Consider the following 14,258-nt stretch of genomic DNA (forward strand, 5'->3'; position numbering starts at 1 on the left):
AATCATTTAATATCATGCGAAATTCATTAAAAACCTTCTGTTTTTTGTCATATTATCGAAATTATGTACACAGGATGTGTGTGTAATTGTTTAGAACGACATATGCACGAGATACGTATTTTTAAACCTCAATTTTAGGCCTGATTTTCAAAAAGAAAATGAAAAAAATTTGGTAATTTCATAGATATGGTATACTAAATTCCTGCTATTGTGGATTAGCGTATAAATGGGTGGTTTAGTGTGGGACAATACATCATAACTGATTTCATAATAATATATAGAAAAAATAGAATTAAATATTATATTTTTTCATATCATACGATAAGAGTGGGTTAAACTAGCATCTGGGAAGTTCAAGTGATTCCTTCGACTTAGCCGAGAATTGGTCCAGCTTTAATCCCATATTCTACCTAATAAAGTAATGTAATGGCCATATCCGAGCCTAATTCGGATGTAATTCTGTTTGTTGAGGGGGTGGGGATGGCTGTCCTGCTTGAACATTGTTGCTCCCAAACCCACACTGGTGCTTAATAAAAATAAAAAAGCAGCATTAAAATCAATTAAATACACAAAGACTTCAAGTGAGTTTAAGTTAGCAGATAAATGACATATTATGTAAAATGTAGGCTTCTCCTATCCAATTACTGAAATTTATACACCTTACATATTTCTATATATGACTTAATTATTAACAATATTTTGAAAAATAATTTCAAGTCGCTTAATGGTAAATCTTTAAAGAGCATTAAGAAAGGAAGGAAGACAGCAAGAAAGGACAAATTCTTATACAACTGTGAGTATATGCAAGGCATACCAAAAGCCTAAATTTAACTCATCTGTCACTGATTGGTATATGCAAAGCATTCCAAAAGCCTAAACTAACCTAATCTAACCTGGGCTACACTAGTGCTGAGTTCCTCATACTCTGCTTATTCACCTTCAAGTGTTTAGAGCTCTCTATTCAGTCGTACCATCATAACTTTGGTGACATTACGAAAGTTCCAAGCTACTGTACACTCACGCTATGCCTTGCATATAAGAATCTGTGACAGGTTATGTAAAGTTTTGGTTATGCCTTGCATACACGAATCTGTAACAGATACGTTAGATTAGTTTACATTTTTGTTATGCTTTGCATGTACGAATATGTGACAGGTTACGTTAGTTTAGGCTTTTGTTATGTCTTGCATATACGAATCTGTGCAGGATTTTTTGCACTGGGCAAAAGCTGGTGATGTTTTGTTTTGTGATGTTGTCAGTGCTTGTCTGTAATAAGGTACTGTAATGGAGTTTGACTTCACGAAATCACTGGAACTAACCCAGTGCTAGTTTCACCCTAACCTGTCACAAATTCATATATGCAAGGTATACCAAAAGACGAATTAACCCAGCGTTTCTCAAACTATGGTCCGCGGACCACCTGTGGTCCTAGAGTTCTGTCCTTGTGGTCCTTCAAAAAAGACAGAATAAAAAATAAAATTCAAACGAATTGCATATTACATTATAGCTGACAATCTCAGACTATGGAAATTACACTTGGCAATCGCCTTTCACTTTTTCTTCCAATACTAATATTTTATGAAATTTCTTACCCTCCCCATCTACCCAGTTCCCACTCTACTCTCAACAATAAAAAAGAGGGATTTAAAGCACTATGAACGTGGTGTTTCTCACCATCTTTTCCCTGGATATCTGGTGCTGAGCCTGTAACCCAGCCAGGGACCAACTCAATTCATAACAGAGGACCAAAGTACCAAACTTTTTCATGTATTGATGAGTTTCTTAATAGTTTTGCCGACACCAAGTCTCCACATTGAAATGGGCATGTACTATACGTCGTACACCAAAAACAGAATGTGCCAAATTGCATCTTTACTTGTTGAAAATCGGGCCTGTTTCTGCATTAATTTTTTTATTTGTTTTTTCAGATGACGATATAAAAAAATGTTAGACTCCGCCTATTTTAAAATCTGACAAGTTTATTTTTACACTTGCGTGTTTCATCTCTAAGTGTCATTTCATTTTCGCGGCTTTCATACACTCGTTTGAAAGCACTTCGTAACAAACAACACACCGAGGTTTTGGTTCACTCTCATTGCCACACCAAGCAAATCCAAGTTCCAAATAACTCTTGTCATATTTACGAAAGTATTTTTTTCTTTGAATAGCTACTAGTAGGACTAGATATTTCTTTAATGGCACTATAATTAATATATTTCTTCACACACAGCTTCTGAACTATCAGCACTGCCTAAATGAAGTGTATCATAATGTTCCTTTCTTTTCAAAGATCCGGATCAAACCCAGTTTTCCATTATTTATAATGGGCACTATTTAACTGAGACATGGACAACTACTAGCGTGTACCACATAAGAAGGATTTCAAACAACTAACTGCTAACAGGCAAGTGATGAATCAACAATGCACAGAATTTGTTATAAGTTACTTGTGATTGGCTACAAGAAATATAATTACAAAAGTAGGCTATTATAATTAATGAATTCTATTTTAAAATATAAGTATACTGGTATTAAAATATTCTACAAAAATGATAAATTTGCTTTCAAAGGGAACAAGAGTAAGGTGGTCCGCGGAACTGTTCTGACTTAAAAAAGTGGCCCCCATTTCAAAAAAGTTTGAGAAACGCTGAATTAACCTAACCTAATCTGTCACAGATTCCCGCACTTCTCTGTCAACCTCCACTTTCACAGCAAATTTCGGCCCTTATTTTTGGTGTGAAATAGGTGTCGGCACTCATTTCTTTTTTATGATATGTATGACTCAACTAGAAGCCAAGGATGTAAACACATTTCAGTCATTCCAAAGTAATGGACATGACACTCAAAAGGAAGTCCATAAAGACTATACATACTGAATATTACAATATATTAATCAGGTACAGTTTTTTATGATCTAACACAATTTAAAATATAAAAAAATAATAAATAGCAAAAGGTAAGCCACAATATTAAATTATAGATGATAACAGACGAGTCTTGCATAGATGAAACTTTTCACATTAGGTAGCTAAAAGTAAAAATTTATGTGATTCTGTTAGAGTTAGAGAAGTGGATTTATTTTTAACAATGCCTAAAGATGTATGTAAGTGACTGGTACAATAAAAACAATAACAATTTTGTTGGAATTCTATTAATAATGGATGTGACATTTATATTCTATTGCTTCATTTCTTAATTTCACAGATGTATTAAACACAATATTGTTGATTATATGAAGTAAAGTTAAGATTTCAAATAATGACATAATTTTTATTCTCAAAACACAAATTAACTGTAAATTATTTGGCTGTAGTGTGACATAAAGTATGTTAGAGTGCTTTCAGAATAAGAAGGCATATAAGGCAGAGCTAGTTCAGGCCGGTCTATGTCGACTAGCCAGTGACAGTGAAGCGGTGTTGCCTAGTTAAATCGTCGCGAAGTCTCGCTGAAGCGTCGCGTATTAGTTTCTTTCTTGCGCACACAATACTTATGGCTAGGAATGAATTTTAAGCTATCGCATTCGATAGAGCTCCGAATTCTGAATCCAACAGTACAAGAATGGCAATTGTATGTCAACTGGTTCGCGTGTTATCGCTTTAAGACTAAACAGAGATATCCAACCTACAGCATAGAACATATTTTGCTCTGAATTCCGTCTCTGTAAACGAAGATAGAATCTGTTTATTTTCAAATTCAGATGTGGACTGTTTTCTCTTGTGTGATGCGTAACTTACCGTAACAATGTCTCTTGAAGGGATTGCAATTGGCTCTGGTGTTTCATCTGTTATACGCAAAGGGATAGTTCTACACTCACAGGCGAGGGGTATTGTATTTTTGTACATAATTTTTTTCAGTGCGTGTCAGTTCTTCACAAACAAAGAATCTGACTGCAGAGGCGTGTGGTTTAGAAGTGCATACGTTATCTCATATTCTCGGACAGGACAAAGAGACAATTAAAATAGGTGGTATACTTGAATTTACCTCTCCTGAAAAATAACGCAAAACAAACATGTTAATTATTTGTACAATTTTCAGAACCATGTATTACTTCATTGTACGATATTTTAAATACATTAGTAGTATGTGTTAGCAGTGCCATTGTAATAGAACGTGGAAAGAAGACGAAAGCTGAGAATAATCATAGATACGACTTTCACTTATACATGGTATAAGACGAAATACTGCATAAACATGAGATATTTGGATGATATTATAAACATAAACACTCCTGCCTCTTTTTCCATGAATTATACGAAGAGCATTAACAACATTTCCTTAAGAGCATTAGAAAACTTTATAAAATGAAGCACATTAACTACATTTCACTTTTAAAATAAATACAAGCATGCTAGGAACGAGGAGATTTTATAATTCCAAAACTCAATTTTTATTTTAAAAACCTTTCGTTATATATATTACACTTTATATGATGTTTTCTAATATACAATTTTATCTTCAATATATTAACAATATTATTGGATTACGGTTTTCATATTCGCTTCTATACAACTACCTTCACTCGTAGGTTTATATTGCCACAGGCCAGAGTGATAGAACATAGAATCCTGGACTTCTAGGTAGGTATAAGCTAGAGGATTAAATTAAATTTGATAGGCTTGATTTAATAAAGTAAAAGGAAGTAATCTTCAGTTTCAATATGAGTACTGAATTAGGCCTACATATGAACAGATATGCTTATATCCTTACAGCCGGATTCTTAGTCAGAATATGGAACACTGGCCCTCCAGATATGTAAAAATTATATGATAAAATAAAATTAGATAGACTTAGTTTATCATAGAAAAATAAAATAATCTACAGTTCCAGTATGAGTACTGAATTATGTATGAACACACATTATGATTACGTTGCATTATAGCCAGATTCGTAACCAGAATGTAGAACCCTGGACCCCTAGGTACATGTATAAGCTAGAGAATTAAATTAAATTATATAGGCTTCATTTAACGGAGGAAAAATAAAATACTTTCCAACTTCAATACTAAATTACGTATCTACAGATTTGTTTTCGTTTTGTTATTGCTAGATTCTTAGGCTGCCCCTACAAACAAACTGTACCTTATCTTTCCTCTGGAGAAATAAACAATAATAAATTCAGCTTTGCTGTACAAGGAAGTCTGAGTAAGAATTAAAACATTCTTTCTCAGACATTAGCAAAGTAAATTTCTACATATCTGTCACTTTATTTCGCAAGTCATTGACTCCAAGAACTACTGATCTATGAAGCTAAGAAGTAATAAAAATTGAGATGAGAATTACTTCAGTAAGAGTAATTATATTTAAACATTACACAAAATGAAGAAACAGGTCTCGACCCGCTCGCGCAGCGAGAGAGCTGCAACTGATATGTTCTGTCCTTATCTGTTGTCTCTGTCTTCCACGTCTCGTGAACCGTGCACTGTGTGACAACGTCGAACTGTTGCTAGCACTCAATTGGCTTAGGCCTTATGCCTTCTTATTCTGAAACCGCTATAGACATTACTGAAATGTTGGCTATTAATGAAGTTCCCTTAGTAAAAAATATTATTAGAAACAAAAATAAGTGAACCTATTCTTATTGAACATAACTTTTAGACTATTAGTATCCTGCAATTTTTGAACATGAGAGAGGCAACCAAGACATTACAAACTTCGTCTTATTTCACATGAAAAACTAAGAGCAAGATCTATGCTAAATCAGTAAGCGGTTAAACATTAATGGGTAGGAGTGGAGGACAGCGAATTTATTTATAACAAGGTAGAACAAACACGACAGGCATCCTTCTGCGGAGTGAACAGCGACAAATATCGAACTTTGCCATACTCGACAAACTTGAACTGAACATGGCGCCAGTAATGCACGATGCTAATTATACTGTACTCAACAAATCCTATTTGATCTTGAAAATATAGAACACATTATTATTAAACTACAAACATTCACAATTGTCACATTCATGAAACATGCAGTCTTAATTTATTTCATCATAAAACACAACATTCAAATCGTTTTTGTGACTTGGTGGAAAATTTTTTTCAAAGTGTACGCATCAAGCTCAACGAAAAAGGAAGAATTGAAATGATGCTTGCAGACACAAATGTTATGAAGGAGTCTTACTAGCTGTACGAAAATACTCCGGCCTAAAGAAGAAAAATTTGGTTTTTGAGATCTTTCTATCAGGATACTTTTCTTTGAGCTTTACATAGGCCTCAGCTAGGCCTATATTCATTAACATGTGATGGACTGGCATTAGTTCTCTCTTTTCTGTAACCTTGTTTTTAATAGATTTAACATCTGACTTCACAGGTGCTTGTCAGCTTATTTCATCAAGACAGTAAAATTCTTTCACTCTAGCCTCAAGAACTCTGTTATTTGATAGTCTTTCCCTTAAGTCGTTTTTAAATAAATTCTTTACAATTTGCAGGTTTAAAGGTTTGTGTGGCTACTTCTTGAACTACTTGTTTACTTTTACCAGGGCATTATGGTAAAGATTGAAATGCCTTTTTTACTACTCATCCAAGTGATTAAGGAAAAATGAATGTGCTAAATTTTCACCCGGGGTCCTACATTTTGTGCTTTCATTTTTTTTTTTAACCAGCGCTTTTGCCGCTCTTTAGTATTTTATTTTCCTTTTAGACTCTTTTTTTTTATTAGCTTGGTGTAGCAACATCTTTTCCGTTGTTCAAGATAAGCCTACTTTTTTTTTTTTTTTTCCAATTTCTATCTTTCTGCAAATGTTTCTGCCATTTTTCAGGGTCATCACGCTTTTTAATCTAGATTTTGCTATCAGGACTCATTTTAGAACTCCTATGTTATATTTTAACATAGAGGATATTTGATATTATATCGACATAAGCTTCAAAATAGTTAGAAAATAATCTGTCACACCCGTTACTGAGAACCCATGTCACATTCGTTACCAATTTTCTCCAGTTTGCTGAAGAGCTTAAGAAGTTTTTAAAATAGCATTGAACTTATGAACACCTTATAGCTTTATTACATAAGTAGGAAGTCAGCCCTTTAGGTTATGTAATCATTATGATAACTTTTGCCCGTTTTGGTAACGGACATGACATAGAAATTGTCACTTCAAACCAGTGTTTAGTAAAAAATGTATTAACTTTAAATTCTTCAAGTTATTGAAAATAAAAGATTAGGCTTGAAGATTCAGTTTCATAACACAAACAGTTTAGTGTCTAAACTCAAAAACCACTGTTGTCGCTAAATAAAATTGAAGAAGATGCAAACAAATATGTCTGTTGTACATAACCTACTTAGACCCAAGAAAAAACACACACTAAAATATAGCCTATATCGTATTTTCAATAGAGTACTAAATATGAAAAACCTAAACCTTTTAGTATATATATAGTAGCCCTACAGTATATAATGATATTTACATTTTTCAACTGGTATGATATTTTTCCTTAATGGCTGATTTATACTTTAACATGGTAACGCAATAGTAGAGAAATACCGTGTCATTTTTTTGTGAAGTGAAAAGTAGTTGGAAATAAGGGTTTCTGAAAAATGTTTTCACTTTCTTTTTGAAAAGCAAGCCTAAAATTGAAGTTGGAAAATCCGAAAATCGTGGATATGTCGTTCCAGACAATATGCTGTGTGGTATGCGCGCGCATTAGGCCTATCTCTGGAAGCTTTCCGAGACTGTCATAATTTGAAGCCTTTTATAAAACTATACATAACCGGTACTTACGTATATACAATTATATGTACGTGTGTGTGTGTGTGTATAATAGGCCTATCACGTACGGCAGACCTACTTTTCCAAAAAAAAAATAGGCCTAAATAATACAGTAGATTCATTCGAACATCCCGAAAAGAGAACTATTCAACACAATGTTTTTCACAAAACTTCACTTACTGCCGGACAAATTCACAGAACTCGTGAATCTCATGTAGACAAAATAAAAATATATATTGCCCTAATTATATCAAGGTACTGTAAAATAACAGTCCAGAACCCTATTTAAGGCACTGGTGAACTTGAGCGGTCCCGCTTATGCCCTTCTTATACGCATTTCTTAAATAACAAACCACGGCATAATTACGTATTATTCAACTCCACTTGTAATAAATCACTATAAATGATCTTCAGCACATGAGACTTAAATTGGCAGCTGTTTAACCTTAACCTCTATTTTTAATTTTATGGCGATATTTTGTTAATACACTTTTTTAAATTGAATTTATTACATCACCACAACTCTTACAGAAATTTCTAGTATTAATATCTTAATTGTTTATAACAACATTACAAATCTGTGTCACTGTGTCATACTTGAAAATGACGCGCGCTTTTGGAGTATATAAAATTTCCAGTGTCGCCAATTGTTATACACAATATATGAAATTCCCACCTTGCTATTTGTGTCACACTCATAAACTGTCTGGGCTAACCATTCGCACTTTGAGGCTGGTATTACACTATCAAAGGCATGCCCAACGAGTTATATGCCAAAGACCTATCTCACAGTGTAATGGGTTTTCTTTTATGAAAGTTTCTTTGATATACAAGTCGAAATTGATTTATGTATAATATATTTATTATTTACTATTATCATAGGATTGATGTGACACCGTAACAGATCACCTGGTCCAAATACATGTTTTGAATAATGATGTTATTATTTAGTTAACTGTCCGAAAACAGGTTTGAACCTAATTAGTGATACCAATAAGGCATCACTCATGAGGCAACTAAGCATAGAGATAATGGCGTAGGGTGGCCAATTCCTTTCCTCTTTCATTGCATACATCACTGATTAGTAATAGGCCTACATTACACTTTCCTACCACATTTCAGATGGTGATGGTGGTGATGATGATGATGATGATGATGATGATGATGATGATGATAACTATTATACAAGAAACAGTTACTAGAAATTGAAATAAATAATTATCTGTAAACTGAGAGCAAATATAATAATAATAATAATAATAATAATAATAATAATAATAATAATAATAATTTTTACTTGGTTATTTAACGATGCTGTACCAACTACTGGGTTATTTAGCATGATGGAATTGGTGATAGCGAGATGAGGCCGAAGGTTCATCAAAGTTTACCTGACATTCGCCTTATGGTTGGGGATAATCTCGAAAAAAACCTAATAAGGTAATCAACCCAAGTGGGAATTGAAGCCCGAGCGTAACCCTAGATCAACAGTCAAACATGCCTACTGCCTGTGCTATTCCGGTGGCCAATAATAATAATAATAATAATAATAATAATAATAATAATAATAATAATAATAATAATATGAGAATCAAATCTCATTACTATTTGAAGAGTCCACTGCAAGAATGATGGATGTCACTTTCTTGTCGAAAATTAACCAAGACTGCCAATGCATAGCTTAAGACATATGAGGAGCATCGTTTCAAAATGTATTAAGTCCCCCAGTGGACGAAATTAAATTTGTTACTTTCTATTTATTTATCTTTCATGCTGTGAAGTCTGATGGTTCCAAGTCGTCATATTTGTAAACTGTGAAACCAGTACTTAAAAATGGTTTTGTGTAGTGTTTTGAAAAATTCTCCGGTTTACGAGTAATCCAGTTTTTCGTCGTTCGTGTAAAAAAATTGTAAGGGGCACATAATACGTTTTGAAACGATGCTCCTCATATAGAATGTACATAGAGAGTTATATGGCATTAACACTGATAGTCATTGTCCAGTAATGATTGGAAAATCACAGTTAAGCTTTGAGCGCTAAGCATTTCAAACTTCCAATTGCTTCTCCTGAAAAATGTATTCCAAATGACATCCATCATTCTGGCAGTGGACTCTTCATTTGTGTAACTAATAACTATACAGCTATATCCCTAGTGCGTCCTACTGTTCACTTTCATTTGTCATGTACAAAGTACAGAGGAAATAGATGCTGAAAAGATTGGGTTCTGGAATTTCAAGAAGTTTGAGGTTGTTAGCATCTCTAATACTGGTAATCAAATTTTTCTGGCGGGGTATGGGCATGCTGTCTGTGCAAGTATGGTATAACACACACTATGGCCTTCTAAAGTAAGGCATATTAGTATCCATCCGCAAAAGAAATTGTAAACACTAAAAACATGATAATAAAGAAACCCGTTCAATTTCAAACCCTCTCCGTTTTCCTGCACTTTTCTAATGGCATATTCTAGACCAAAGTTAAAAAGTAAAAGTGATAGTGTATCTCCTTGCTTGAGCCTGCAGTGAATTGGAAAAGCGTCAGACAGAAACTGGCATATACAAACTCTGCTGTATGTTTCACTGATACACATTTTAATTAATGGAACTAGCTTCTTGGGAATAACAGATGCAATAAGAATATTATATAAAACCTCTCTCTTAACTGAGTCATATGCCTTTTTGAAATCCATGAATTAGCCCACTGATGTACTGTGCCCCTATACTTCCATTTTTTCTTCAATAACTGTTGAATGCAAAAAGTCTGATCAATATAGTCAATCTGTTACCAGTATTACCTAAAACCACACTGATGATCCCCATTAATTTCATCTACATATGAAGTTAATCTTCTCAAAATGATATATTAAGCAAAATTTTGTACGACATCAATAAAAGTGATATTCCTCGAAAGTTACTACAGTTACTCTTTTCTCTCGTCTTAAAGATAGGTACGATTATGGACTCCTTCCACTGTCTGATACAATTTCCTTTACCCAAATAGCAAGTAACTTACAAGTTTATAAATTTCGCTAGATAATGAGTTTCCACCCATTTGTGTTAATTCCACTGGACTTTGATCAATATCTGGAGACTTGTACCACAGTCTAGTATATACAGTCACGAAGCATGAGTTGTGAGGGTGCTAGGAACAATAGACTGTGCTGGTACTATTTCGCATTGTCTGTAATGAGGTGATATTAGCGACCCTAGTGGTAAGTAACTATCTATGGATGCATATTTACTACATATTGAACTTCATGACTGTATGTACTACACTGTGCTTGTACCTACTTTTTCAGTTTTTCTATCGCAATTTCGACTTCAGAAAGTGTGGGTTCGGGAATAAATGGTACAGTGGTTTGTATTTCAATATCGTCCCGATCATTTCTATTCAGTGTATGTACAGAGCCAGAAACAAAATTTGGGCCACCTGAATTTTACAAGTTCCAATTATAAGATACTGCACATGCTCAGTGCTTTAAAGCAGTGGTACACAAGCGATCACTTTGACAGCTATTGAAAATCATTTTACTTCGATTATTGTTGTAAACCGCAAGGCATTTTAAAAGATGGGAAGAAAAGTAGTCTATTCCTAAACCTGCATAATATTATTTGGGTGAGGAGATCGTCATGCCTCGAGAAGAAGAGAGTTTCTGTCTCATCATAATAACTCTCAGGCTGTTACATTGTCTGACTGTTGTGCAGAAAAGTGAAGGTTTGGGTCACATTGGTGGCAGAGTTTTTTCTAGATGAATTTTTGTTAAGACACTTGGAATATCCAATTTGTATTTCAAATTAAAAATATAATCATAATTACAAGAAAGAAATAATTACTAAAAAATAGTGAACCTAACAGGCAACCTCATCCACTACTCATTTAATTCTGCAACTGCTCTGGCCCTCCAAGGCATGGAATCGAAGTTGAAGGAGAGGAGGCGCGAGTTGTTCAAAAATGAGTCCTCTCAGCAAGGTATTAGGTTCACCATTTTTGTTTAATTATTATTTTTTTCGTTATTATGATTATTTTTTTTTATTTGGAAGACAAACTGTATCTTCCAATTGATTTTTCTTATTTATTGTTCTCTGCTTAGTCAAACCAAATAAAATCCTACAAGAGATGGGAAATAATTATTCCACATATGGAAACAAACAAAATGAAACTTTGGTCGCAGGTATCTTAACAAAAATTCATGTAAAAAAAATGTTATTGCCAATGTGACCCGAATCCCTACTTTTCTGCATGACAGTCAGACAACGTAACAACCTGAGCTATTACGACGAGACAGAAACCTTCTCCTCTGTGCGGATGTCAATCTCCTCTCAATCGATGGTCTGGGTCCAATGTTATACTGATGGAATGTTGTGAATCGTGCTCTGTAAGGATGTTCAAGAGTTGACACAAACTTTGATTCTGGGTCTGTACATTTAGTAGTTGCCCAAAATAGATTTTCCATCTGTTCAGGATGGAATGGGAGTCTGCAAGCAAGTCATCATTCTCATCCTTGATTGTGTTTACCCTTGTCTGATATCCTTTCATAAATTCCTTTATGCCTTTATATAAATCTCTAATGTTTTTAATTTTACTATTTATTTTTTGTATTTCTACTCTTAAAATTATGACGAAATTAATTTTAACTTAATTTTATAAATAACAAGAACAAATTTTATATCTTCATGATACAGTAGTGTGGTAATCTTCATAATACTCTCAAGAACAGTCATTGACAGAAGCTGTTACCATATGTTGTTTAGGGATCGCAGATTTTCAAAATAAAGAACAGGGAAATTTGGATTTATGTTCACAAAATATTTTAGTAACATGGCAGTTCCATATAATGTGGGCTCATGTTTAAATTTTGAGGATTTTAAGGTGCACTGTATTGCTTAAGCTTATTTTATAATACATTTTATAATGATTAGCTACAGTCTTCTGGCATACGACATGTTAGTTTTCCATGAGCCAGTCACTATCATAGTTTAAGTTAAGATAAAGTTTTTGATTTGGAGGTTGAGAGACTAATGTATTTATCGGAAGAACAAATATCTTTCGACATTTTCATCCAAACTGAAATGAAAATACTGATATGTCACGTAACTTTGATTGTTTTCTAAGAGAGTGAACTGTAACTTGTAATATATTAGAAAACAACAATGATTTGCTTTGTAAAATAACAACTCAGTGGTACGCAAAATATACTTACATAAACAGTAATATTGATCTATGAAGCCTTCTTGAAAAATTTACAACAATGGGTAGCAATAATTACAAAATCATGTTTTCACATGAAAGACAAACACTCAAATGATGCACAGCTCAGCGTTTAAGGTTACGGCATAATCAGTGACAGAGCACCAAGGTCTGAGAGATTGATATTACCACTTAAGGGTAAGTGTGCAAAAGTATCCTGCCCTCTTTTGTAACACTTTTAGATGCACTGTCCTTCATTAATGAGAGAGTTGGCTGCAGGAAGTGTCCTTTAGCATACTGTATATTCTCTCACATTTTCTCATTTCATATCACTGAGGTATTTAAGAGAGCTCCAGTTCATTTTTCAGTCCATTGGTGCAGTCCACTCTAATATATAGTCAGCTGCTCACGATATCAACACCACCAATGATAACCACCAGCTGATTGACCGCAGTGGTGCAGGAGATAGAAAAAAGATATGACAACAGCACTTAGTTCTTCCAGAATATCCTAAACCTTAATAAGGATAAATAATTGATTAAATGAGGATCTTACTCGTGTTAATTATGTAAGCATGTGAGGCTTACAGCCGTTTCGGTGTTACTTGACACCATCCTCAGAGCCTACTAGATCTCGGCGCTATATCAACTTTGCTGCCTGTTGTGTGGGTGCGTCTGTGTGATGAAGAGTTGTGTCAAATAGTGTGTGTGTTCTGAAATTGATCTGTGTGTTGAGAATTTGATTAGGGTGTGTTTTAGTGTGTCTGTATATTTCATATTGTTCTAGTGTGTTGAGTTTTTGGGTTGTATATGTAGGATTTCCATGTCTGTATTTATGTTATTGTATGTGTGGTTCGGCATATGTAGATGTATTGTGTCCTCTGGTTATTGCTTTAATGTGTTCTTTGTATCAAGTTTGGAATGATCTGCCTGTCTGTCCAACGTAGAAACTGTCGCAACTATTGCATGTGAGTTTGTATACACCTGTATGGTTGTATTTATTTGTTTGTGTTGTTTGTGTGTTGAGATGTCTTTGTAGTGTTTTTTCTGTTCTCTATGCTATGTTGTACCGTATTTCTGTTTTCTGAATGAGGATGCGATCTTGTGTGTGTTTTTGTTTTGGTATGTTAGTGTGATGTATTTCTTGTGTTCTTGTGTTTGTGTTGTGTTTTGTGTGTTTTTGTGTTTGTTGAGTTTTTGTTTTGTCTTCCTTATGATGTTGTCTATTATGTTTGGGTTGTAACCATTTTCTTGTGCTATGTATTTGATTGTGTTCACTTCTTCATTGTAGTGTTGTTGGCTCATGGGTATGTTGAGTAATCTGTGTAACATTGTCCTGAATGCAGCATGTTTATGTTGTGTGGGGTGATTA

Source organism: Periplaneta americana, chromosome 10 (genome assembly GCF_040183065.1).
Source record: "Periplaneta americana isolate PAMFEO1 chromosome 10, P.americana_PAMFEO1_priV1, whole genome shotgun sequence".
Lineage (NCBI taxonomy): Eukaryota > Metazoa > Arthropoda > Insecta > Blattodea > Blattidae > Periplaneta > Periplaneta americana.